A 27,832-nucleotide genomic window follows, 5' to 3' on the forward strand; every position below is an offset into this window, starting at 1 on the left:
CACACCTCAGCACAAGGGTTATCCTCCAGCCCGACCCTTTGCACACACGGGGCCAAACTCTCCCACCACACACCTGATCTCTGTGCTCCCACACAGCCTCTGGGTGCCCGCATCGTGAGCTGGGTGCTGCATGGGTTGCGTTTCTTCCAGCACGCCGTGCTGAAGCCATGAAGGACGCAGCTCCCCGTCCTGTGCAGGGGTAACAGTCCTCGTGTGCTGACTCAGTGACCTCACGTTGCTCAGGGGATGGCTCCTGAAGCAAGGAGCCAGGCTTTCATCATGGCTGGCAGTTTATTGGTGGCTTGGAAGTGCTTATTTTTAATATAAGGAACTGGCTTGGAGACACACGCTTGAAAGGACTCTGGAGAAAGCAAACAATTACGGACAAATCACCCCTACACACACAGACACCGGAAATCTGAATACAAATACTTGAAGTGTAGGGCTGTGCAGGGAGAATGCCATTTACAGCCACTGTGTGAGGGCAGCGAGGGATGAAGCAACAGCTCTGGGAATCAGGAGGGAGTCTGCCTGGAGGTGAGGTGAGTTCTGAAGCCGTGTGAAGACACAGTTTTAAAGTGTGTTCTGATGGTTTGTGAGAACCTTCTGCCCACAGAAAGCAGCACAGCTTCCCCTGGTGCTCTCCAGGGCCGAGCACTCAGACCGCTGCTGGCGGTGGACTCTGACCTCGGGAAGAACAAATGGGAACAGCTCCATCCACAGATCCCAGGTCATTTTCATCTCGTTACACAACACGGCAGTCACAGGGTGCTGGTCCTCTGCTTCACGTTCTCATTGTGTTTGGACGCCAAGCACTTATTTTTAAAGAGAAATATGCACTGGGTGTGTATGCATCTAGCACACAGAAACTGAAATACTCGTGCTTGGACTCTCCGACCTCAGCATGCCCAGCCCTGGCAGAACCAGAACCTGGCAGTGTGACTGTGTGAGCTCTTATGTTCGTTCTGTGGTCCAGAACAACCACGGCTGACTGCAAGATTGGGGATTGAGAGGAAGGAAAATTGCACAGAGCAGGAGCATTCACCTTGGAGGAAGGGAATCTGAAAGTCTGCAGTGAAGGTACTGCAGGAGGCACAGCCCGGTGACAGCGGTCTGAGAACTTCTGTTCACCTTATCTCCAATTTCTGGAACGTGAAGGGTGGGAAAACTGCAATTTAAAAGATCAGCACTGCCTCACAGTGCTCTGCATAAAGCACAGAATTCACAGGCATTCGGAGCAAGGCATTATTTGTGTTCTCAAAGGATGGGCGTCTTCCAGCTGAAAGTAAATATCAAAAAAACATCCAAAAGTTGAGCTCTTAGGAAGATTATTATCTATAACTCTCCAGGGCACAAGTGAAAGTCCAGGGGCTTAAAGGGGGATTTCTGTGAGGTGCCCAGCACCTGGAGGGCTCCAAGGAAGTGAGGGGCTGTACTTATAACAACACCATCTCCTGAGGACAGCTCAGGGTCTGACTGCACAGGACAGCACATGGCACTGTCTGGGCAGGGAGGGAACCAGGAGGGGCAGAGAGGACTTGCAAGCCAAGCTAGAGTTACTGCACAGCACATTCCTGTCAGTATTTTCCACTGCGTGTTTCTTGCATCCCCAGCTCACTGGGTCGATGCTGCAATGCCCAAGATGTACTTCGGTTATGATGTGACAGCTCTACACAGAAAGCTTGCTCCGACATCTTTTGCCCTACTTCCTTATCTTGGAATCTGTCCCGCAGCTCCACACTTGTTCTCCCACATAGTTTCCCTCACTGCCCTTCTCCTCGTGAGGTCAGAATTACAGGCAAGGACCTATGGGCTCGTGGAGGTGGGGATGCAGTTCACGCAGGCAGAACTGCTCCTTCAGCTGTCTCCTTCAGAGGCCAACTATACTGGCAGAGATTGCACACCTGGTGTCAAACCAGAGTCCCAGATATAAGACCCCTACTCTGCTGGAAAGCAGCCTGGGACTCGTCCCCCCAGGTCCAGTCAGCAATACTCTGCGTTACACTCAGACTGCAGCGGAGCTCCTGTCTGCCCCAGCAGAGGATGTGAGTCAATCCTTGACTAAATGCTCTGATTCACTAAGGAACCAACACAGCAAAAACCACTCCAGATAAAAAAATGCTAAGGTTGGCTTCACTGATCATTTATCTAATGGCTGGGAAGACTGGGGTAATAGGAGGGAGATGGGAGAGAACAGCACTACATTGCTATGGAAACTGGAATTTTCAAAATAAATACCTTTGCAGAACTGAGGTTGCAGATCTCAAATAATCCATGGTGCTTCTGATGTTTCCTCCCTTTGCCACGAGCCCCCTCCAGGCTGAGCAGCAGGGCACAGGCAGAAAGCTTCCCCGCACAGCTCGGCCTGCAGCGACATAGGATATCCCATGGCTCATGTTCCTTATTCCACTTCTGAATAGAAACCTCTTCCCTGAATAGAAACCTCGGTGTTGGGTCTGCTACCTGTATTTTTGGGGCTCCCAGACTGGCAAGGCCGGTGCAAAATGAGCCTGTGACCACCTGAAGGGGACAGCGTTACGTTTCTCTCTGTACCGGGATGTATCCCTCTGTGACATACACAGCGTATAAAGCAAACCTTCCTTGCGAAGGTCTGACTCCCTCACTCCCTAGGAAGCTCCTTCCCCTACAGATGACCCCGGAGCAATTACCACCGAGCCCTTTGCTCCCCGTGAGCCCCGCTCCAGCTGCTAACAGCACGCTAACTGCACCTGGGCAAAAGGACACCGCGCGCCCCGCACCGCCCGTCCCCAGCACCAGCTCACTGCTGCTGCAGGCAAGCCCGGGCCCTGGCAGTGCTGACTCACGGTGCTAAGAGCATGGGAAATATTTGCTTAAAGAAGCAAAGCCCGGCAGCTCTCCTGCCCCTCCTTATCGGCGAGCCCCTCGCCGCGCGGGCTGGGAGGGGGCCCTGCTTCCTGAGCGGGGCGAGGAGCGGGCACTCGTTTCCTACAGATAGCCCGGGCTCCTCAGCTCCGTGCGACCCAGGGCAGCGGAAAGCCCCCAGTGCTCCCAACCGCGGGTCTGCAACTGCGGGGACATTAACGGCTCCCGGGTGGGCCGCCCCGATAAAGCGTCGCCCGCTGCAGCGCGTTTCCTGCAGTGAAGCCTCTCTGAAACGCCCCGGGCTGCGGCAGTCAGTGCGGGCAGCAGCAATCGCCGTTTGCTTTGGGTTTGCCACGCACGGAGACGCAGGCGATGCTTTGCAAAGGCAGCGCAGGGGACGAGGGACCCGTGCCCGCCCCGAGCTGTAGGGACAGCAGTGCGGGGCCGTGCTATCGGAGCGCGGCCGCTCTGGGAGCACTGTGCCTGTGCTAGCAGCTGCTGTGCCCGAGCTAACCGCTGCATTTCCATCCACGTGCCGAGCCGGCTGCCCACTGCATCAACAGCTTGCCTCCCCTGGGAAACGACCTCCCGTTGGCAGCGGGCTGAGCACGTGGGGAAACAGCCGGGTCCGGTGCCCACACTATTCACGTGGCACATGACTTCAGAAGCCCTCAGCAGCGAGGAGCCTCTATGGCAGGGTGGGATGGGCGAGCTGCTGAGCTGCCTCCTCCTCCCAGTTCCTACACAACTCATTTGCAAAGAAGCATTTGCAAGCTGGGCAGGGCAGCGCAGGGAGCAGCTCTGGCAGGGCAGGCTGCGGGGAGAGCTGGATGGCAGTGTGCAGAATGACTGTGCTAACGCTCTGGGTAATGCAGACATCCAGCACCAACCAACACCAGCCGCTGGCTCCCCACCGCTCCCTCTTATCTTCCAAGGCAGGTGAATATAAATCTTGACAGCAGAGCACAATGCTGGAAGAGCAAGTTGGGCTGAAGGCCTACAAACACCCCCTCGGCTCGTTGCTATCAGCTGGAACCTGATGTGGAAATGTTCCTTGGGTTCATGCCCTTGGATTATACTAAAAAAGGCAAAGTCCTGCTGCACCTGGCGTGCTGGCGTGACAGAACATCCAGGGCAACTACAGAACAGGAAAAGTGTCCTGATGAACCCAGGTGCTGGCTCAGCGAGACAAAAGCCAATATATTTAGGTATCTGTGAGGCACAAATCAAAAGATCACATGCTATACCAAGCATCTACAACCTTAACTCCTAACCCCTAATTCAAACTGGATTTGATGTAAAATACCACTTACCACATGTCCCCTGACTGGCTCATCCCGCTGGCCTTTCTTGCACACCTTATCCCTAACAGAGATTGCAGATGGGCAGAGGGAGCAGATCCAGCTGTCACTTGGCCACTGCATGCCCAAGCACGTGGCTTTCACTCTCTTGTGCCTCTCTCCCCCTATCACGAACGTATTTTATAATGCAGGGAGAGCAAAGAGCTACCATAAAACGGAGACAGCTGACATCAGCAGCAGCTCCTTGCAAACTGCAGCTGTTAGGTGATGGCTGCACAGACTGAGGAGGGAGCGAGGTCATCCCAGGACAGGTGAACTAAGAAGTGAAGGAACTATTAGGTCACGCCCCACACATAGCAAGCAGCTTATCATCGTGGGGAAGCAGTCTTTGTTTTTAAATTAATCACTCAGAGGACGCTGGCTTCCATCTTGCACTTCCTTTTTGTCAGCGCTTTGTTTTAAGGAGCTTCAAACCTTGAAAGCTGGTGCAGCTATAGGGAACTGCAACCAGAAAACTGCAGCCAGACCACCACTTCCCACAGGGCACGGATTGAGGCCACAGCCCAAAACAACACTGCAAGAAAAAGAAACAACCAAAACAGCCAGCACAGCCTCCCACTCCCTGTGTGCATTAACTGTACCTGCATTTCATGTATTAGCTCCGTGCTGCACGGTGTGGGAGAACCCATCTGAGCTGTGCTGTGCCAGGCTGCCGAGCAAAGCATTCACACATCAGCTGAGGCCACGTTACCCCCAGAGGCACAGGGATGTGTTTAATACCTAGAAGGACAGAGAATACAAGGCACAGCTCTGCTTTCTGCAGGTTGCAGCCCCAGGCAGCAGCCCTACAGTGTGCTGCCCTGCTGCTGCTGGCTAGCTGGTGGGTGAGGGGCTCTGCAAACATCCCTCACCACTGCTGGGACTGCTCTGCTGACATGCAGACCACCACCACACCTCCAGCACCATCAGGCAGCACTGCTGCAAGGGTTCTGCTGGCTCCACCAGTAACATCTGCCTTCAGGAACCACTGCACCTCAGCACAGAAGTTCCCTCCAGTAGGAGATGCTTGCTCCCAGTTCACAACTTGAAGAAAATGGAACAGTCCCCAGAGCTGATTACTGGGGCATTTTTCTCCAGGCCTCTGCTTGACATTCTTTAACCATTTAGCAGCCCTGTTTGCATTCAGGATCACAGCCACATTTGCAGATGCTCCTGCACGGCACTGCAGCCAAGGTGAGCTGGCTATAGACACGTCGTGGGAGTTGTATGGAACTGATTTTACCCATAACCTGTTCTAGCTACAGTCTGCGTGGCCTTGAGCTCCAAAACGCACTGGAAGCACACGTGTTGCCAAATGTCCTTTATTGGCAGCTGCTTTTCTCTCCCTTTAGTTTGAGAGAGCAGTAACTGTGGGGCTATTACCCTGTGTACAGTGCTTCCTCCAAGCAAACCTGTGGATCTGTGCCCTCCATCCACAGCGTCGTTACAGCGATGTCAGCTCCGTGTGAAGATGGCTCAGTGTGAAGATCAGATCATCAATGCAGAACAGCTGCTTAAGCAGAACGTAGGAAAGAAGCAGGGATGTTGCTGGGCAGAGAAAAGCACTGCAAGAGCTCACAGATAGCCTCCTTTCTCCAATGGCACATGCGCACTGTATCACTCGGTCACATTTCTCTCGAGCTTCCTGGTAGCAGCATCAGCGTGTTCTGTCACCTCTGACTGCTGCAGGACACTGTCCCCATCTGACAGCAATGACCTGGCCTCAGGTTTTCACGTTCTGTCACCTCCTTCCTCCCTTTCAGCCCCGTGAAATCACTAGGCATGAAACCTGCAGCACAAAGGAAATCCTCGCCAGCACCGCTTGCTGCAGCGCAGCTCTCTCAGCAGCACAGGCTGCAGGCAAGGCAAACCTCTCCTAACCTACATTCGGTTCCTGTAGCATTGCAAATCAGGCACTTCCAGACCTGGCTGAGACTCCTCTTCACAGCCAGACTCGCACACAACAGATTAAAGCCCTGGGGATCGTGGGAGCAGCTTTCCCCCTTTGTTTACCCAGCTCTACCTGCACCAAATGGCAGCGGGAGCGCTCCCCCGTGTCAGCACTACCTTTAAGAAAGGAGCTGACCTGCAAGCTATTTTTAGTGACATTGTGAAGTTGTGAAGCTATTTTGGTCTCATCTCTGCACGGGGAGCTGCAGGACACTGACAGGCTCTGTGTCTGCCTGGGGCAGCGGGGGCTGTAGCTGTGAATGAGAATGGATGTGACTTTGCACTAAGGCCTCTCTGCCCTTTCCGTGCCATAAGAATCTTTACACCAAGCTTTTTCTTTCTAATCATTTTAGCAACAAGCAGCACAACTTCCTGAGCTCCGCAGGGATCTCTGTAGAGCCCCTGCATTGTTGTCCCCTCGCCTGAGCTGCTTCCAAGCCCGCAGAAGGTGCTCTTTATTCTGCGGGAGCCCTCGCTCCCATTTGCCTTGCTCACCAGGAGGCTAAAGGTGCAATTAGGAGTCCACAAAGATTTTATCCATCTTTTGCAACAGACCTGTGCAGGAGATCAATACACATTAGGCCAGCACCTGCTGAGAAATGGGCACGTGCTATTCTGCAGAGGTAGAAGGGGAGAAAGGAGAGGAACCACTCACAACACACTGCTCTGGATGCAGATGAGCTCCTGGGGTACGTCCAGGGCAGCAGGCAGAAAGTTCCTGGTCTAGACAGTTGTTTTCTCTGCACTGCCTGAGGGTTGCTGCCAAGTTTGCTGGGGCTGCAGCAGGTGCAAAGCACAGGCAGAGCAGAAGCCAAAGCAACTGGATTTAATGGAATTAAACCCAGATACAAAAGGAAGCTCGAAGAATAGGGAAAGATGAGGTTAACAAAAGGAAAGAAAAGGAAAAACGGGAACCGGTATGTTCAGACAGGGATGGATGAGTCAGACACATCAAGGAGGAGCAAGTGAGTAAACATATATGTGAGTTTTTAAACAGCTGTCAGTCGTCCCTCCCCAGAAAACTCCTCTCAGGACTGCTGCTGCCTCCAGCTACAGCGCATGCCTTCCCTTCAGACACATGACTGTTAACATCACTATTGGCACAAACTCCCCTGCAATAAGAGGAACCAGGATGTCCTCAGCTCAAAGTCCACCTCCATTTCTTTCCCCCACCCTGACTTTCTTCTAGAGGCTGTGCAAGAGTCCTCACACCAAAACCTACACCCTCAGCTGCACCACTCCTTCCCTCAGTGGGTGCAACAGGCACCTGTCTTCTGAGTCAGCACAGCCTGCACTGCTCCCCCACTGCAGGACCACCACCCACGACAGCCAGGACTGCCCCAAACACTCCCAAACAAAGACATGATTGATTTCACAGGAGGAGCTGCTTTACCTCATTTGGTCTTGGGCAAACATCAATGGTTTGCATGTGTTACAGCCTTCTGACAAGTGAAATCAGCTGGCTGTTAACTAATAAAATGTTATGCAATGTACGTTAAAAGTAATTTAGTAAGAAATCAACTCTTTCTGTTGTTGTTGTTTTTGGAATACATAGAAATGGCATAGACAGAATAATGCTGTTTAATATATTGTTATTTGGTCAGGGCAGAGCAGGACTGCTGCACTCAGACGTGTCCAGCAACTGTACGTCAAGGTGTGTTGGATCAAAAAGCTCAGTGAAGTGTTCTGCCTTCATTTGAACACAATTTATCCACCTTCTACAGTGCCACCACTATCCTTTCCAATAATTATTTAACAAAAACATCATATTGCCACCTGCACACTGCAGATATTTTCCTAGTAAATATAAAGGAAATGCATTTCAAGTGTCCCTTTACCTGTTCTGTTTTGTGGCACGGAAGCAGCAGACACACAGCAGCAAACCACGGGCTGCTCCCCCCACACGTGGAGCCAGAGATCATCTGCCAACAGCGCCATTCAGGCATGTGCTCACTGCACCTCTGCGCCGACAAGTGCAATTGTTCAGGTCTCCTCTAGGGAGTGCAGTGGTAAAGGGAGAAGAGGAAACTGCAGCACAAAAGCCAGCTGGTAACGAGTGACTCAGGATATTCGCACGGTCACAAATGGTGTCTGCCCATTTCACGCCGGAAACGGAGAGCATCGGTGAGGGCTGAAGTCGGGGTAAGAGCAGGATGCCTCTGGAACAAGGCTCATTCTGGAAAGAAGCCTTCGAAGAAACCCAAACAGTTAAACTATCACACCCATAGGTGACTGCAGCACAGACACAGACAGCACTGCTATGGGCCCTGCATCTCCTGCTCTTTGCACCCATCAGATCACCCAACGATGGCAAATTCAGGCTCAAAACATCACTCAGACCTTGGCCTCCATGCAAAGAACTGCAGAGAGTCGTCTCCAGGACTAGCTGTGCTTTGCATGTATTGCACATCTTGGTACAAGAAAATGGGCAGAGACATGAGCTGATCCTGGTGGCACAAATCCTGGAGGAAAAGGCACAAAATGCTGCCTAGTTCCCCCTTACAAATCCCAAGCATGCCTCGACTGTAAGATCACCTACATCTTCCCTAAAGAAGCACCAAAACATGAAACACATCATTATGGAACAAAGTATTTGCCAAGAAAACCCACATTCCCAGGCTCAAGAAAGAAATGTAAGGAATGCAGGAACAATACTACCATCCACCTGAGGCAAAGGGCAAGAGAAAAAACTTGCTACAGAGCTGGTCTGCAGGAGCTCTGTATAACCACATGCAGTCAATGCCAGATCTATCCTTGACTGAGGAGCTGTGTGGCAGCCCATGGAAGAGGCAGACACCAAGCACAAGCTTCGTGCTCAGTCAGCAAGCACCAGCTGAAGAGACCAATCTGATCTCAACTGCTGCCCCCAGTTTCTCTGTCTCACCATTGCACTACTTCTCTATGTAAGCTACACGTGTGAGGTACCACAAGTTAATTCACTCACCCATTCCTTTTATTGCAGGTCCTCCTGCTATTTTTTCATCTGTCTCCCTCAAACAGCACGCCAGCAACCCTTTTTCCTGCGTCAGTGCATCAAGTCAACGGAAGCTGTGATAAATAAAAAAGAGCCATCAGCTCTTCTTGCCCTTGCCTCCTCCTCCTCCCTGGCCTGTCCTATCTACTTTGATGTTTTCCTATCAGCAGTGACATCTATTGCTGTCTTGAAAAGCTGCAGGTGCTTTTTAATAGAGGTAAGGGGAAAGGCAGCCTTAGCATTTAGAGACCTTCAGAAATATGCGAGGATTTTTATGGTGATTTCTGGTGAGGGTGCATCTGATTTCTGCAGAGAACGCTCATGCTGCCTGTGCTACCACGATCTCCCCTCCTATTTAGGATTCCCACTCTGGATTACAAGCTACCTTCACACAGGAGACGTTGAAGCTTCCAATGAGGTCACACCAGACTCTGACAAGTGCTGATGGGTGAGTCATGCTGCAGTAGCCAGAGATACTAGCAACAGATCTGTTAATCTGCATGCAGCCTAACCCTTTTTCTGGTCTAAAATTTTACTCAAGAGTGAAAGACGGTATCTCAGAGAGAGGTGACTGCAGAACTGTTGAGGGACAGGGCTATATTTTCACAACAGTTTTACAGATTATGAGAAGAAATAGTTCCAAAGAGTACATTTACAACATCACGGAATGTGTTGTTTTACTTGTAAAGTGCAAGGCCAGGATCCACGGGGTCAGTGGGGGAGCCATTCACTGCTGCTCACTGGCAAAGCAGGCATGCTAATTAGGAATGTAAAGGTGCTCCAAGGAAAGCTCCACACACTCAAGCTCAGTGGTTAAAATCATCACCTCCAACAAGCTGCTCTTCTGGGGGACACTGCCCTGTACCAGGGTCAGCAGGCACAGAAAAAACTCTTCTGCTGGCTCTGCCATGGGGAAGCAAGCTGTGGAGCAGGACCTGACCAGAGACCAGCAACATCTCAAACTGCCACAGCAAAATTCATCACAGCTTGATCATGAAAGCTTTGTAAGTGTGGACATGGAAGTATGAATAAAGGGAGGGCCACGTGTATGACAGTGGAAAATGTTTCTTCATTTTGGCTGCACTACAGGCAGAAACAGAGAGAAAGGGCAAAGCAAATCTAGAAGAAACTGCAGAGAGGAAGAAGAAAAAAACATAGTGTTGTAACCTCACTGCTACAGCACTACATTAAACTTTCTAAGTAGAGAAATAATTGGTGAATACTTCCAATACAAGATGAGCAACAACTACCAGTGGGCCAACCAACACAAGGTGGCTTCTTCCAGAGAGAGAAAACCACCTGAAGATTGCATGATTATAATGAGTTTCTTCCAAGTTTCACACTATTAGTCACCTTTCACCCTCCTGTGCCACAGGCCTCTCCTTACCTATCCATCCAAAGACCAGAACCAAGACAGAGTCTCCTCCTGTGCTGTTTCCTTCCATCAGTCATTCCTCAAGGCCAAGGCTGAACTGGTATTCTGGAAGTACTTCCTAGCATTAGTGTTTCACAACAGGGCAATTACTGACAGCCACCTCAACAGCACACAGGTGTTGGATCAGAGAAGCACAAAGACATCAAAACTGGAGGGGCTGCTCAGGTGAAGATGTGAGGCCTCATGCTGCACCTGCTAGAACACAGACACTGCCAACACTGCTCAGACATCAGCTGCCTATGGGTCAGGAATGTGTCTTTAACTCTAGGCAACGCTCACTTCTTACTCTGGCAGCACGGTATGGCACAGACCAAAGTGACCAAACCTGCTTCTATTTGGGCAAATCCTCCTGCTGCAAAATTAACTTCCAGAAGAACTGTCTCCCAGTTTTAACTTTAGCCCAGATAAATGGCCTCGATCCCATTCTGAGCCACAAGGCAAAGCTATACGGGTCAGCAGAGCTCTCCTCAAGGAGAAGCTTGCAGGAGCCACCAAAGAATTATCTCAGAAATAAGATCATTTGGCACATATGTCATAAGCTTTTTGTTAGCCCCTTGCAGAGAAGGGTAAAAAGCCCTGGGTGTCCCCAGCTTACACAAATTATGAACAAATCAGAGGGAAGGAACACACACCTGGCCAGAAGACAATCTTCCCAAGTTCTATAAGCACTCCCAACCAAATACATTGCAGAGATCCTTCCATCCAGCCTTCTCCAGCAGAAATGCCTACCTAGAGACCCTTGGTAACCTGACACAGATGCAAGTGGCACACTGGCACTTAATCCTAATTGCCCAGCATGCCTGTTGCTGAGGAAGAAAGAGCTGTTGAGTCACAGGACAGGCCACTTTTCCACTTTTGTCTGCTTGCCCAGAGGGCAGAGTGGGACAGTCAGAAGGCTGAAATTCTGCTCATGCCTCTGACACTGCTTCCCCACGTGATCTTGGTAACTACTTCCTCCTCTTGTGCCTCTTTCCCCTTTTCTTAGTGGACACCACTGATCCCTCGAGTCATGGGACAACCACAAGCAGACAGCAAAGAATGATTTTATTTCTCTAATAGAAGGTAAGAGCACAGTGAAGTGTTACTGTCTTCTTATAACACAAACGTGGTTATGTAATAGTGTTGGTATTGCCTCATTTCTATCATGATGAGGAACTCAGGACACTGCCTGACACACTCAGCGATACAGGTTGTTATGATCTGCTTTTGTAAGACTATCTTGTCTATTCTGACCAGCCTTCCTCCAGAACGTGTTTTTCCTGTATAACCTTGTAACCCACAATAATGGTCTGAGCTACTACTGGAACGATGGCACATTTGATGAGCAAATAAAAGCAAAACAGTTCCTCACTTGTGCATTTCACAACTATTTATGCACTGAAAGGCACGACTGCTTATCTTTACAAGCAGAGAACAAGGTGAAAGTTGGTTTCTAAATCAGTGCATAATAGAATCATAAGAGTTTCATGAAATGATAAAAAAAATATTTGGGTAAATTACACTCTGCTTATACAATGGTGAATTTCCTAGAATAGAAGCAGAGACAACTGTGATTCATAGCTGCAATTATAATTAATAACCAAACTCCACTGGTTCAGGTTCCATGATTTATTCTGAAATTTACATTTACCTGCTTAAAAAAGGTCAGACTAGAGCAGTGCAGGGACTGAAGGCTAAGGAAGGCACGACTGTGATTACAGCAGCTGAAACTGCCCTAATCACGCTCTTATCTTTCTTATCTACTGAGAGTATTTATTTAGCAGTGATTACTGACCCAGGCCCCATCACTCTGAGCTTGCTCTGAAGCAGCTCCTTTGTGCTGTAGGGAGTTTATACTGCTAGAGGTGTTGCCATTCTGCTGAGACAGAAAGCCAAGCTTCTCATCACTTAAAGTTATTAAAAAAAACACCAACTATGACACTCCTAAAGAAGTCGGGGTGTTAACCCCAACACACTGGCCAAATTCCCAGCTTGAGTAATTACAACGTGCCTTGAATAAATTCTTGCCACAGCTTCCGCTGGACGTGGTATTGTTCACTACTTCCTCTCCTACAACACCATGCAGTGCTGATGCACACTCTTACAGGTCCTGTCTGCTCTGGAATGCTGTCAGGGTCTCCCCCAGCCCAGGTCTGTGGCAGCACACTGGAACAACACACTGAAACCAGTTCTGCCTGGCAGCTGCACCACCGTGCAATTTGTAATTTCTATGTACTGATGTCCTAGCACCTCCTTCAGACAGTGCTAACCATGCAGACAGCTACCTGATGGACACACTGCTGCAGACCCTAGATGAAGGCACAGATAAACTGGTTTAGTTCCCTAAAAGAAAAGCTAAATTTGCATCAGTAAGTTTGCAAACTGAGCTAAGCCGACGTAACGTCCTAGATGCCCACTGCAATTGGCTGAAAAGAGCTTGCCAGCTAGGTCAGGCCAAGGAAGCCCCATTAAACGTGCCCAGTTCAGCTGGCAACAATAAACACTGCCATTTTTATAGGCCTGCTCCTTTACAAATTCAGGACACTTTTTCTATACTGGTGGGACAAAGACGATACTGTTTACTTCTGAAGTGGTCACTGAGTACTTATCAAACCTATATCTAGTGTGTTAAATAAACGACCCGACAGTTAATAGCAAAGACTTATTCACATTTTCTTCCCAGCAGCTACCACTACACTCTGAGGCTTTTTAACCTAGAGATATCATTATCGTTTTTTATGTGGGTAATAAAGGGAGCAGAGGCCCAAACTCTCTGCTAGGGTAGCTCTGTGTACCTCACTAACCAAAGCCCTCACCCTCATAATTCGTGAGCTTTAAGGGCACCTTGGCTGCAGGAGGAAGTACAAGTCCAAGACTGGGAAGAACCTTATGCTTAATTCCACTTGATGACTCCATGGGCAGATCACTCCTTTCTGCTCCACTCGGTCTGCAAAAACCAAACAATGCCCATTAATTTAACAAATACAAGGAAAAAAGCTCACAGACTGAACAGGTTCATATTAAATGCTATTGTTTAACACTTGAAAATACAAGCATTCACATTTCCTACTGCACACTTACTTCCCCAGGAGCATGTCTCCAAACCCGAAGTATTTTTTAAAAGACAGAAACTCCCGTTTCAGGAAGTGGACGACTTTATTTTTGTGCCACTACAAAAATGCCTTTAACTTGTCAAATGACACACTACAAACATCTTTGGCAGATTAATAAAACCAAGCTTCCTGTCACAGCTGCCAAATTCAAGGCTGAGATAACCAGATAAACCTTCAGTTTGCCTTCCCCAATACTTACAACAACGTATGTTTGGTGCAATCCATCGTTGTCCTGCTTTTCCTAGTGGGATATGAGTAGGCAAAGTATCAACACGAGATGTAGTCTACAACTGTTACAGTCACCCTCAGCTCTCTGCATTGCTCAGGTTCCCCCTGCCCCAGCTTAAATAATCCCCAGGAGAACTGTCTGCTCATTTAGAGGTAAAAGAGAAGGTTGGAGAACGGACTACAGTACCATCTCTAAACTGTAAATGCAGAGCCTTCTGATGGCATAAAACACCTGTTACTTTGTAGGACAGCAGGAAGGAAGGCTGTTTTGCTTGTCTGTAGCAGCACCAGTAACACTGGGTTTCCAGAACTATATTACTTCATACCAGGGATACTGCAAAATGTTTGTGGGGTACCCAAGAACACTTGGTACGCACCCCTGGATTTAAGGGTGAAAGTGACACCTGAAAGCATGCCTTCCACGAGCTTTGTGCCTTGTGCCATTGTTTCTATTAATTCATGGTCAGGATGTCAGTTAGAACTGTTATTTTGATGATTCTTTGCCCCTACACTTCTGAAAGGGAAAGCAGCTATAAACACAAGGGAGACTGACCTCAGTGATTTCCTCTGTTCAGAAAGGAGCACAATGCACTTAAACACCATGACAAGGAGACTCGGACTGTTTAGAATTCCTCCAGCTGTAATCTATAGTAAAAACAAATAAACAATTACACGTCTACAAGACGCGATAATTAATTCCTGCACGAAACCAATTGCTATCAGCAGCTCATAGACAGAGATACCCGAAGCGTACCAGGGCTCCTCAACCAAGCAAGTTCAAAACCCACTGCAGAGAGCTGAGGACAGCTTGGGGGACTCAGCGCGGGAGGCTTTCCCCCCTGTCTGTCCATAAAGCACACAGTCAGGCCCAGGGCAGGCAGCTTGGAGTGCACTGACTCAAAGGCTTGGCCAGCAGCCACACAACGGCCAAGGTGAGCTGACAGCTCCCACCACCTCCTGGGACTGCGGCTGCAGCACGGTGACACTGAGCGGGCCTAACCCACCGCCCCGTCCTACAGCCTGCCCCAGGAGGCCCCCGCCCTTCCCCTGCCCTCACTCCTTATCTCCACTCAGGCCCCACACTGCTGCCCCCCTAAACCTACCCCAGCACCCCAAGCACTTCCCCACACCCCTCCAGTTTCCTCATTCCCGCCGAGAGCCCCATTCAGCCGTGACCCCCACCCCGCGACCCTTCCTTCCATCCGCACGAAGGACACAAGGCCTCCGCGTCCCCCCACCCCCCCAGGGCCGCCCCTCTCTCTCACCCCCACCCCGCTCCTCCACCTCAGCACGAGGGACGCGAGGCCTCAGCTTTTCCCCCCCTCCGCGCCAGCGCAGCGCGGCCCCGCCCCGGCCCCCCCCTCCTCCCGCCGCTCCTCCCGGGGAGGGAAGGAGGGCGGCGAAGTCTCGCGAGAGGGCGGGCGGGGGCCGCTGGCTGCGGGCAGCGCGGAGCGGAGCGGCGGCGGAGCAGCCCGGGCGGCGCTGAGGGGAGGAGGAGGCGGCGGAGCAGCGGCCATCCCGGCGCGGTGCGGCCGAGGGACCTCCGCTCCGCCGCGCTCAGAGCACGGCCGGCACCGCCCGCCCTCCCACACCGCGGCGCGGCCTGGCGGCGGGGCCCGGCAGCGGGCGACGGCGGCGGTGCCGGAGGAGGCTCGGCCTGCCCTGCCATCTTAGGAGCCGTGCCACAACGCCTTTGTGCCCGCCGCGCCCGGGCACCCGGGGGGGGCCGGGCCCGACGCCCCTCCGGGGGCGCCTCCCCCCGCGGGGCCGCCGCCCCTTTGCCCCGCTCCTCCTCCTCGTCCTCTCCTCCTCCTCCTCCTCCTCCTCCGCGGGGGGCCGAGCGGCGCTCCCAGCCCGGCTGCGGCGGAGGGTAAGGCGGGCACGGCGCGGGGGGCTCGGCCGGGGCGGCGGGAGAGCCCAGGGGAGGGGCGGGAGGAAGAAGGGATGGGGATGAGGAGGGGGGGGGGGGAACTCGGTGCCTCCCTCCCCCGCCGCGCTCTGCGGCACTGCCGCAGGACTCCGCGCTGCTCCCAGCCCCGAGCGGCGGAGGGCGGCGGGGGAGGAGGAGAAATGGCGCTGCCGGGTGTTCCCCGCTGACAGCGGGGCCGAGAGCCGGGCCCGGCCCCGGGTGGGGGGGGGGAGGGTTCGTTCCGGGAGGAGGGGGCGATGCGGTGCGGCGAGGGCCCCGATGCGGCCTGCCCCCACCCCCGTGGCCGCGTTCCCGCAGATGAGGTGGTGGATCGCTGCTGCTTTGGGATTTTTATTTTTTTTAATGGATTTCTGTTGTTGTTGTTGTTGCGTTCTGGGGGGTAAATCCCATTTTGTGCGGCGCTGCTGTGGGATTTGGAGGAAAGTGACCTATTTTAAAGACCTTTTTTCTTTTTTTTTTTTTTTTTCTTTTTTCTCGCTCTCCCCTCCGATCGGCCGATCCCGTTAGCCAAATAGCGTTCCCCGACCATTTTAATGTGTCACATGAAAGCATCTCGTCGAGGCTCGGCCCTCCGCTCCCCGCGTGGGGCGAGGGATCGCGCCCGCTCCGAGCATCTCCGGGCCCTTCGGGTTCACCTTTGTCACCGGGAAAGCAGAGATACCGGAGCGGTGCATTGTGCTGGGCGCGGTGCGAGGAGAGCCGCGGTAAAATGGTTGTTGTCAACGGCGGGTCTGGGGAAAATAAAAAATGACAGAACGGCGTCGGCCTGCAGGACTTGCCTTCGTTTCCTCGGGAGAACGCTCGGTGTTGGTGCTCGTGCTGTGTTTCACCAGGCAGCGTTTGGCTGGCCGAGCTGGTCTGTGGTGGTGGTGATAACTAGTTGAACGCATCGCGTCCTTCACCTCAGCCTGGCACGGTTTGAGGGCCCTGCATGGCAAGGGCAGATTAATAAGATGTTACCTAAAGGTTTGGCTGCTATTGATTCCTCACTGTTAATGCTATTTATAGAGCGTGGGGCGTACGTGGCTCTTGTTTGGTGTGTTTGGATAGAGGTTATCAGCTTGGATGAAACGTTCCCAAAATACCATCCCTAGCGTTACGTGTAGTGTCGAATGGTACAGCTCAGATCTCCTGAGAAATGGCATTTGTGGTGGCACGCAGTGATGCTGAAAATACTGTGGAAAACCGTGCTGTATTGTGACAGGGGTGAAGGTTTGTTTTCATGTTCCAGGATTACAAAATAACAGCTCTTGTTGCAGGCGAGGAGGATTTTGAGATACATGTTTCTTGAGAGGACTTGGAGCATACCGGTTTGTTTCTGTTGCCCCCTCCTGTGGGAGCGGGTCAGTTTTTGCTGCTGGCATCCATCCTCATCTGCCTGGTTTGGGCCTTCCGTTGGGTTCCCCGCAGCACACACCTGGTTCTGGTGGTTCCTTGGCCGTTTGTAGGACCCACTTCCCTTTGTCTGTTGACTCAGACACACTGATAAACTTGAACCTCAGTGTATCCCTTGAACTTGAGAGGTGTTCTCCTGTGTTAAGGATGTGCTGCTAAAGGGAAAGTGATTCCGGTAGAACAGCTTAAATTACATTTAGTCTTGTTGGAAAACAGTCTCAAGTGAAAGCTCTATGGATGATTTGGTTATTGTTATTACTATTGTTGTTATTTTGCCTTTAACTGGGCTAATATGCTGCATGTACAGAACCAGATGTTGGAGTGAAAATTATATACAGAGAAGGTGACTTAGGCCTCGAGTTGGACTATTGGAAAAAGTTATCTATCATGTCCTCCCATTAGAATCTGCCGTAGGCGAGGTTGGAGAATGTGAAATGTTTACTTCCATGTAAATAACGTTTCCATTTGTGCAGCTTTCATCTTTGCCTTATCCGATGTAATTCATCAGGCCGTGTCACTGGAGTCACATATTTTTAATGTGCTGTAGGATGGCCCTGGTTTGTGTGCTTGGCGAAATCTATCAGAAGAGAAGCAAATATCACACTAATAATTACATCTTCAGATGTATCCTATGGTGGATTTCCTGTAAGGAGGATGTGCTGTAGAGAACAATAGACGTGGCCAAGAATTCAGAGAGTCGTTTTAAAGACGCTGGGGTCGCTGACTGCAGTGGGGTTCCACGTCCACAGCCGGTGTGGTTCCACCAGGTGCTCCAGATACATTGCCATCCAATTCTCTTGGCTAGCAAAGGAAGACTGCGTGTGCTGCTGCTCTTGCTCTTCTGCAGGGTTATACCTCTCTTCTAGCTTTATAGAGGCTATAGAATATTTGCCAAGTATTCCTCATGTAGTTTATTTAACATGTATATAAAACATTCAGGGTTGGTCTGGGTCTCCGTGTACCAGGAAGTGGTAAAGAAGCTGTGATAAATATCACTTCTCCTATTCCATTCTCAATGTGTATTGGAGAACTCCTCTAGGATCTTAGTAATGATGCTAAGTGTTTTCTGGTTGTATTAAAATCATATTGACAACCTGCACAGTGTGTGGAGGTGCACCCCAGAAGTCATGAGGACCCCTGGTTGCTGGGGTTGCCTTGTGAATGGTGATGGTTATGGGTGGCCATCACCTGCCTCCTCCATGCCACGGGGTTGGAGGGCTTTTTGTTTTGTATCTTCCCATAAACCTGGTGCACTAGAAGCACGTGGTTATCCTGTGCCTGACAGCAGGGCTTGGTTTGGGTGACTTTGGTGTCCTCCCTTGGCTAACCTTTTCTGTAGCAGCATGCAGAGAGGTGGCTTATTGCCTTCTGAGGTGGTTGGCTATCCGTTCTACTACAGCTTGTGAACGTGACCTGCTCCTTCCACAAAACACTCAGCTCAGTGCAGAACAGATCCCCAGTCTGTGCAGTCCTGTGCTCCCAAGGCCCCAGAAACCCTTTTCATGGTGTGCCCCATCCTCTGCCTGCTTTTCCACGTGTGTGACTGCAGTGACTCTGTTCTTTGACCCTGCACTGAACCCCTTCCACCCCACCAGCAGAAAGTGGACCAGAGAAATGCTTGGAGACAGTGGTGGTGTTTCCCCCAAAATAGGTTTGGGGGTTCTTTGTTCTCATTGTTCTTTAATGGGCTGAGGGGGTGCTCATCGTGCATTGATTTGTGCATTGAGAAGAGACTAGAAAAAATTCAGTGGATAGAGGGTCAGAAAACCACTAATCCCCTCGTGTGAAGTTCCAGAGGGAGCTCAGCTGTGCAGAGCTGCAGCACAAAGAGTGAAAGCAGAACTTAAAATGTAGGAACATGAAATTAGAGGTGAAGTGCAAAGTGTCTGAGGGGAAAAGGATTGCATGAAACAGGAGGAAAGGATGGAGAGCAGCATAAAGCACAGTTGGCTTTTAAGCACTGTATTCCTTGCTCCTTATCTGAGTGCTCATTTATGGTACAAAACATGGAGGAAGAAATACTTTCTGAAGGTCCTTTGAAACGCAGTAGGCATTAGGCAGCACAGTGGGTGCTCCAAACATGGTTTCTCCAAGCATTTTTTTAAACAAATATTTGGTTATCACTGGAATTACAGGGTTTTTTTTTTTTTGTTTGTCTCTATTTTTTTTCCAATACCAAAGGGAAACCGTTGAGAACTCATAATACTTTGTCAGGAATTATTACACTGGTCACTCTTGACATTTTTATTTTTCTTTTAATGTCCTGCTAAACCCTCCTGGTTTCTTTGGCAGAAGAAAAGGCAAGGTAGCCACTGTAAACACAGCGTGAAGCAGCCAAAGCAGCAACACATTTTCTCTAAATAGAAAAGTCTCCCTTCTTTACTCTGCTTGGTGAGTTGGTTGGGCACTGACCTGGTAGGGTGAAGATGGTGTTTCCCTTCTCTTGGGGGCATGATGAGGATGGCCCAGCAGACTCTGAACATGAGATGATGGCTCCTTAATAGGAGCAGACAGCAGGTGATAGTTTTGCCTGTTGTATTGCTTGGCTAGAAAGAGTTTTGATTTTCTCTAGAGGTCAGGATGGGGTGACAGCGTGCAATTTACATATTAGATATTGTCCTTTGAGAGGGAAAGTGTTTTGTTTGGGGGAAAACTTAGATCTCGAGGAAAGAAGTAAAACAGCACGGCACTTGGGAGCTGGCAGGCACACATCACTCTGTGCTGTGATCCGCTGACCCTCATTACAGCCTGGGCTGCAGCCACACAAACGTTTTCTGTGCATAAAGAAGTCTTCTCCTCCACTCATCGAGTTGGTGGGACAGCCTTGGTCAGAACGAGGTGGCTGTGGGTTTGCTCAGGAGCTTTTGCTGCTTGTGCAGGATGTCAAGTCACATTTGGAAAGTAAATTCTGATATTTGGCGTTCATCTCGTCGATTCCTGCTTATAGCTTTCAGTCTGCAAGCCAGTGCATATTCCACTTGAATCCTTAAAATGCGAATAAAGTTGTTTTCAGCCTTTGCCTCCAGCTAAGTTGAAATCCTGTTTTCTTCCCTTCTGTGCCCCGCTGCTCGCTGAGCGTCAGCAGTCAGAGCAGCTGGACCCCTCCGGACGAGCACCTCTCGTTGCTGGTTTGGCTTCACTTTGTTCTGCTCTGGGCCAATTTCTAACCTGAGGAAAGCCTTGGGACCCAGGAGCATGGGAAAGGGGAATATGTGAATTCAAGCATGCTGAAAGGATGGGGAACGTTTCTTATAACAGCCTTTGGCTTGTTCCCATCCATGTGTTCAGCCTGTTTTCCAAGCATCCAGAAATCCTTCCTCTTCCCTGATGTACCACTACTCAGAGGCAGCAACAGACCCGTGAGCCTGTTCCCAGGGAACTGTTGCAATGGGATTTATTGGAAGGAATCACATGTGGTATTGCACATGTTGGTTATTTTCATTTCCCTCCTCCTTCCTGATAGGCAATTGTTGCTTCTCACCCCAGTCCTCCCCTGTAATTGTTGGCTCCCTCCCTCCCCCAGCCAGGGAGATGAGAGGAGAGGTTATTTTTGCTAACGCTGCTTCTCAAATAGGCCACGAGCATTCAGTAAGTAGCACAGGAACTTTCTCCATGGGAAACCATTGGTTATTAGGATTTCTCAAGCTGTGTCCCAGTGGCAGTGCAACATGTTTCTGGAGCTCTATCCCGCGGTTGTCACTGGTGTCAGCTCCTCCCAGTCCCCACTTCCATGTAACCCAATCTGAGGGCAGATCATGGGATTCGAGCCCCTTGCTTTTCCCTGGTGCTCTGAACGTTTGGGTCATCTGTGTGCTCTTTGCAGAGTAAACTGTATGCTGTGATCCTCATTTTTTTTGGCTTTGCCTGTTCCAAAAAGCAGTTGACAGTTGTTAAAATCAGTTCTGGGCCAGGCACGATTTGATGCAATTAAACTGTGTTAAATGCGTTCCAGAACTGTTTCTTGGCCTAGATAGCAAACTAGTTAAACTCTGGCTTTGGAATCTATTTCTGTATGGTTTGACCCTGCACCCCTAGGTAAGCTGTCTACTTTTTTAGATCTCAAATACACACAGGGTCTGCTGCCTTCTATCCCGTGGCCCTCCCGTGTCTCCTTGGGTTTTTTCTTACTCTCAGCTTATCTAAGCCTTGTCTTGAGAACCAAGCACTGTAGTGATCTTGTTCCTCCACCCGTAAGGACTGAATGCGTTGCAGTGAGAGGATTTTCCCTGGCATCAGCTGAACTGGTACAAACCCCACTTTATAGCTGCTCAGTGTATCCTAGCACAGAGGCAGGCTGTGAGGTAGAGGTTTTTGTGAAGGTTTGCCATTTTAATTAAAGAAGAAGTTAATCCAGGCCTTGACAAAATCTCACCCTGGCGTCTAGAAGTGCATATCAGCATCGGGAAGGAAATAATGATGTGTTTCAGAGGCAGAACCTTACTGAGAACGCCACGCTCCTTTTTCCTCATAGGTTAATTGCTGTATAGGTAAACCCCGAACTCTTACCTGAGCTTTTGGCTTGATTTTCCTCCTTCCCGTTCCACACAAACCCCCCCTCTAACTCGTGCTTTGAAGTATTTAAAACTGGGCTGGTCTCTGGCTGGAGGTGTGTGGTAGAACCTCGTGTTAATTCTTGCTGGGACCTGCCCATTTTGCAGCAAGAATGCAGGCAAGCCCATCTGAATGCTGATCACCCGTCCTTGGTGGAGAACAGGAGATTGTTTTTCCTCCAGAGAGCACAGCACACGGACAGGTGAAGCTGAGAGCATCGCCGTTCCAGAAGCCATGCTGGGCACCCAGGGCAGGACAAGAGGTGGGAAAGGTTTGTGTGGATGCTGGGGCTGAGCTCAGCTGGCGTGTGTGGTGGTCAGTGCAGATATTTTCCTCTCCCAGAATGAGGAGATGTTGCTGCAAGCTGCTAGCTGAGACATGGAGCAGGCTCCTGCTGGATCAGTTCCTTTGCAGAAGGCCTCGAGCAGCACTGGGCCCACCAGTCCTCAGAATTTCACTTTCTTGCTGGTTAGGAAGACAGAGCTCAGGGTCCCAAACCCCTCAATGACCTGGACTCATGAAAAGGTGGCTGTGTTTGCTTTTTGTCCTGCATGAAATCAGTAGTGCAAAAAGCAAGACCTCATCCTTACTGCTACTTTTGTTTTCATTGCAATACACATGTTTTAAATTTGTTTGCAAAGCCAAGATTGGACAAAGGATTTGTTCCCGAATTGACAATAACAAGCAGAGCACTTTGGATACTAGACTAACATGAAAATAGTTCATTTATAAAGTATGTGATTTATGTTCACTGGTTTGCAATTAGGAAGACATAGAGAACATTTAAATAATTATCTGTGGTTTATTAGCAGAGAACTGACGTTCAGGCTTTGGTACATGCATCTGTTAAAAAATACTTTGGAAAAAAGCTTGATTTTTTCCAGATATAGGTAGGTGTTTCTTCTTCTCTAATAGCCCCCATCTCCTTAAATAATGTGTGGATTGCTGTTTCCAAGCATTTCGGGTCTAGCACTTTCCCCTTCTGCAGTGACAGTGGGCAATGCAGGCAGCCCAGCACCAGGGTGCAGCTCCCAGGGCCCTCCCTCTGCTCTCCCTGCTGTTGAAGACTAATAACTGTGGTGACTATAAATTGATCTAATCACAATGCATTTTGTCAGTATTACAAATATTGTTGTGTTTAAATAGAAATAGATATCATTAATATTAATATCATGAGAAATGAAACATTAATAGACAAATAGGAATTAAAGTAACCTGTAACACAGAAGGATTGTCTTAGATATGTGATGCTTTTGTACTTTTCCCTGAGCTGACAGCTTGATCATAGTAATTCCCAGTTCTTAATTTCACCCCTAAATCTCAGGGAATTTGAAACAGGTGATGAATGCCTGTTTATTTTTCACATTCCTAAGGTGAAATACAGAAGTGCAGGTGGAGGAAGGAATGAATGGCCAGCACTGCCATGGCACAGGCAGCACCTGAATCCAAGTAGTGTGTGTGTATGTAGCTGCAAACCTGGACATCCTTATGAAGACCTGGGAGGCAGAGTGCATCCCTACATCCTGTTTGCTCCGTCCTACCACAGCTGAATCTCAAACATTAAGGGTCTGGCTGTTGTTGTAATGCACATACATACCAATGGTTGCTTTAAGGAGCTAAAAGTGTTCCCACCTGATGCACTGGGATGAAGGAAGAGCTCTTCTGCAGCTGTCAGCTTGCTCTGTTCAAGAAACATTGAGACATGGCACTCAGGGACACGGTCAGTGGGCATGGTGGGGGTGGGTTGGTGTTGGACTTGGTGATCTGAGAGGTCTTCTCCAACCTGAATGATTCTGTGATTGCAAAATCTCCCTACCAGTTTATGTGGGTGTTGGAGAAACAAAGATGGTACGGAGCAGCCTGAGTGGAAGGAGCATATCGTGTGAGTTATGATTCTACTTGTCTGCTCATTTTCTGGTTTGGAGGCACCGAGCACCTGCTGATTTAGGGGTTTTCTCTTTGTGATTTCATGCCTGTGATTAGCATTTCTAAGTACATGACACATAAGGCCTCACCACTGAAGTATGTTCTGCAAATACATAAACAGAATTACAGTGATGGTCATTGTCAGTCTGTCCTGACTAGTTTGTGAGGGTAACCCAGCAGGATGCAGCACGCTTGGTTGGCTCCATGTGACACAACAGGTCTTGGACTTAAACTGCCTGAGTGAAGTCCCTTCCCTGAACAGACCTACCACCTCCTTTGGTGCTTCCTTAATGGCAGCTGTGTGTCTGTCCTTTTAATTGCCGGGGCAAGGAGTTGAAGTTTTTCAGCAGTATTTCAGTGCCTTCCCATTTTACTGTCAAACCCTACAGAAAATGTCAGCTGCTTGGCAGAGATTTGTAATTGCATTTTGTCCTATTTCGCCAGGATATCTCAAGGTAGAAGATGAACAGTAATAACAGGACTTGGGAGACATAGGGAGATGTGAGTGCTCTGGTATGACAGTGTCCTTTAAAAAGCTTTTTCTGGACCAGTACCTGGTTAGTTGGTGTTACCATTGCAGTGTTGTCCCTAAGTTAATAGGAAGGCCATGTTTGCTTGGCTGTTTCGAGGAACTATTAGTGTTCTGTCTGAATGGGGCAGGCTCTGATACCGATTATCTTCTGCATAAGGTGGAGATGGCAATCTCATTAATTTTGTGTTTAATTACCAAAAAGCCAAGGCAAAGGGCTGTGGAATGATTTGTAACCATCATGCAGTTCAGTGGCTATCGTGAAGCCGTGGGACCACCACGTGTTTAATGTATCTTCCCCTTCTGTAATTTCCCTGCTTCTTTTTGCCTTGCTGTTTCTCCTGTGTGTTTTGTTGTTTAAAATTAAGTCATAAATAGTTAGGAGCAAGGAAAATGGTGGTGCAGCATCTAGTTTGGTGTCTTGAATCTCTGGGAAGCTTCCTGAGGGCTTTCTTCCAAGATTTTCTCTTCCAAGCTATTTCTCACTGAAGTCTGTTTCTGAGCTCGCCAGCGGTGTCGATCTGCTGAGTTCAGGTATTACCTGAAGGATAAATCTGCTTGTGACATGGGCAGCTGGTTCGTGTGATTCTAACGTGGGCTCTCTGGAGCTTTAATAGATACAGACAGGGTACGAGTGACTCTCACTGCAGGAAACGTGGGCTTCCATCTGCAGATGTGACTTTCTGCATGCATGCACATCTCGAAATTCCTCTGTCTCTGGTGTAGTGTGCTGTACTTGCTCTTCAAGAAAGTTGTTCTGCAGAATGCTTACCTCACAGAGGAAAAAATAACTTTGTAAAGCCATTCAGTAATAGCAGTTCCAAATCTGCGGTGACTTGGATGTTCTGTGCTTCACTTTGTAAAAGCCACTTAGTAGAAGCCACTTGCCTGTGTAACTTGAAAGCAGCAATAAAGCAAGCATTAAACAAGGTAGTGCTCAAGGTATCTGTGTAGGCCAACAATAACCTTTGAACTTTATTCCTCCTGGCCTGGCAAGCATGGGGATCATCACCTTCTGTTGGAACTGCTCTCCTGGGCCACAGCTCCAAAGGGAAAATTCTCTTAGCCATGGACTTGTTGAGTTTGTTATCCAAATGCTAACAGCCAGGAGCTGAGGTTAGCATCTCATCTGCTGGAGAACTCCTGGCTTTTGTGAGGGCTTTGCTTTTTTTTTTTTGCATGTGTGATGTCATCATTCTGCAAGGTCTGTGCCTCAGCATCGTCCAGGGACACAAAACCAGGGGACGAGACCAGAATTTAAATGCAGAAAACAAGCAGATCGGATTCTTCCTCCCCTCCCCCTTTCTCTTTGAAAGGAGTTCTCAAGCTGACTTTTTACAGCAGGAATTAGTTTAATAGAAAAAAAACGGGTGTGAGAGAAGCACAGTTATTTCTTTTCTTCTCTCGAGTTCTCAAAAATAAAATCCTCTTCCTGCCATGTGTGCTGTAGGTAGTAAAGGATGTGATGCACGTTATGTGCCAGATGCAAATGTATTTCTGGTTTATAAATATCTTGGTCCCCCTCGCCTGGGGGATCTGCTTTCTTTGAGCATAACCTTTCTGTGTTTCTACTGTTTTGCAGTGACTTTGCAGAAGGTTGTTTTTAGGTGATTGGAGGCCATGAGCTCTGAATGTGGGCCCTTAGAGGGTAGGTTGGTGGTGTCCAAGACGACGTCCAGATGCAGTAAGCTCGTGGATGGCAGCACTGCCAGAACTGGTACTCCTTGCCTTGTTGCCCTGAGGAACCTTGACTGGTGCTTGGTTGCTCTTTATAGCTTCATCCAAAAAGTAAATGCTGTTCTCTGGCATGGTGTGCTCAGTAACTCGCTGTCCAGCTGGGCTGCAGGGCTGACCTGCATGCGTGATGAGGGAGCAGTCCTGGCTTTCTGTGTTGGTTTGTGGGTATCAGGGGTTTGTCCTACTTTCCCTGCTCAAAATACAAGATCCTTAGAATTTGTAGAATGGACACCTGACTTTCCCTTTGTTTATTAGCCAATAAGAGCAGTCAGCAAATAGATCTTCCTTTTAATAAAGGAAATGTTGCTTGAAACTTAACTGTGGTTTTCTTTCTTTTTTATCTGTTCCTACTGACAAACAAAAAGCATAATCCATTGTTCTGAACTGCTGAAAAAGAGGCTTCAGATGGCCAGGTGTGAAATTGTGCCTCTTGTTCAGGTACCGGTAGGAAATGGCTATGTAAGATACTTTGGAACCCACAAAGAAGAAAGTTCTTTGTATGTGTGAATTTGGTATTCACAAAAGATGTCAGATTGACAGCCTGGGAGGTTGTGGAGATTGAAATCTTATTTATCCCTAGAGTAGGTGCAGTGCAGACTGCAATAGTGCAAGAACTGTGTACGTTACTCTGCTGTTGCACCCTGCTAGTGCCCTTTGCAGGCAGCCTCAGGGGGAAGGAGCACTTCCTCTGTGCCTGTTCGGAGTGCTCACTGCTTGGATGGAACTATCAAAAGGATGTGAGCTTTTTTGCCTCCTTTTTTTTTTGTGATGAGGATGCTTGTCTCCTGAGAACCAAAGAGATGGGAAAGGCATTTGATAACACCTACCTTGGAACTGCTCCTGCTGCAGAGACGGCCTTCAGCCGCGCTGTTCTCTGGCTGTGTGCACACTGCTGGTCTCAAGTCAAGCTGCTAGCCATCCTAGTTCTGCCATTCAGTGAGTTACGTGTTGTGCAAAGCTGTAGCACAAAATCAGGTAAATAGTACTGCTCCTTAACTTAGCAAGCTGGGCACTGGGTGAAACTTGGGGAAAAAAAGAGAAAGTGAAAAACTGCAGAACAAAAACCCACGCCTGATCGTTTAATAATTGGTGTAAGAGGCAACGTCAGACCTTTCTGTTCTTGCTATGAGCTTCTGTGATCCTAGGTCACCTCTTATTCATATACTTTGCATTTTGTCTGTAAGCTAAGGATGTTTACTGCAACTCTGCTAAGTGCTCGACAAATATCATGTGCTTTTAAAGCATCTACAGTGAAAGTCTAGGTGTGATGTTTTGCCAGTTAAATAATAGCTTCTTAGGAGAAAGTACTGGGAAAAAAAGGAGATGGAGCACATTTTTGCAGACCCACTGTAAGACTTGATGAATGCCCATGAACCTGTGAGTGGAGATCCCATAGGTGTGGTCTTTTGCTTTGCATTGACATGGTTGATGTTAATCATGCGAAGCTGTCTTCCTCATTCTACAGGCTGGGAAACAATAGGTCTGAGTTGTGATCAGCTTTCTTCAAGCTGTGTTGACAGTGTTTGGATATCATCAACTGTTAATGAATCAGCTTCAGAATGAATCGTCTTTATTTCAGAGATACGACTTAGTTTTACTTCTAACCTGCAGAACAAAAGCAGGTGATGAATACAGAGGAGAAACAAAACCAAAACCCTACAAAACCAAACCACAGCAGGTAGTGTCTTTTTGAAAATGCCCAACATCCCTCAGCAAGATGTGTCCCACTGCTCGTGTGGGACTGTTCCGTGTCTGTCCTTCTCTGCGCTGTGTTACTTCTTCTGTATCTCAACAGAAGCAGACCACTGTGATGTGTATTTGCAGACAACCCCAAGGGAGCCCTTCACACCACACATTTGAATCCCACTCAAGCTGCACAATGTGGGTGCAGCTCTGGGCAG

At 49.1% G+C, this 27,832-nt stretch overlaps 1 protein-coding gene and 2 long non-coding RNA genes across 3 annotated transcripts in view; 1 reads left to right on the top strand and 2 right to left on the bottom strand.

Moving 5' to 3' along the window:
* Positions 1–284: 284 nt before the first annotated feature.
* On the bottom strand, positions 285–4,921 carry LOC136045811 (uncharacterized). The gene is made up of 3 exons (XR_010621930.1): positions 4,787–4,921; positions 2,239–2,365; positions 285–687 (listed from the first exon to the last, which is right to left on the bottom strand). It is a non-coding gene; the product is annotated as an uncharacterized LOC136045811 (long non-coding RNA).
* A 6,417-nt stretch (positions 4,922–11,338) lies between these two features.
* LOC136045810 (uncharacterized) lies at positions 11,339–15,192 on the bottom strand. Its single transcript, XR_010621929.1, has 3 exons — positions 15,148–15,192; positions 14,417–14,508; positions 11,339–13,469 (listed from the first exon to the last, which is right to left on the bottom strand). It is a non-coding gene; the product is annotated as an uncharacterized LOC136045810 (long non-coding RNA).
* A 152-nt stretch (positions 15,193–15,344) lies between these two features.
* Positions 15,345–27,832, top strand: part of TAOK1 (TAO kinase 1) — a 55,302-nt gene continuing 42,814 nt past the window's right edge. Inside the window, exon 1 of the mRNA XM_065731954.1 lies at positions 15,345–15,733. The gene's annotated coding sequence lies outside the window, so the exon portion shown is untranslated. The remainder of the gene's footprint in view (positions 15,734–27,832) is intronic.

The sequence above is a fragment of the Cyrtonyx montezumae genome, unplaced genomic scaffold (genome assembly GCF_038088225.1).
Source record: "Cyrtonyx montezumae isolate F1298 unplaced genomic scaffold, pur_monq_1.0 scaffold_15, whole genome shotgun sequence".
Classification (NCBI taxonomy): Eukaryota; Metazoa; Chordata; class Aves; order Galliformes; family Odontophoridae; genus Cyrtonyx; species Cyrtonyx montezumae.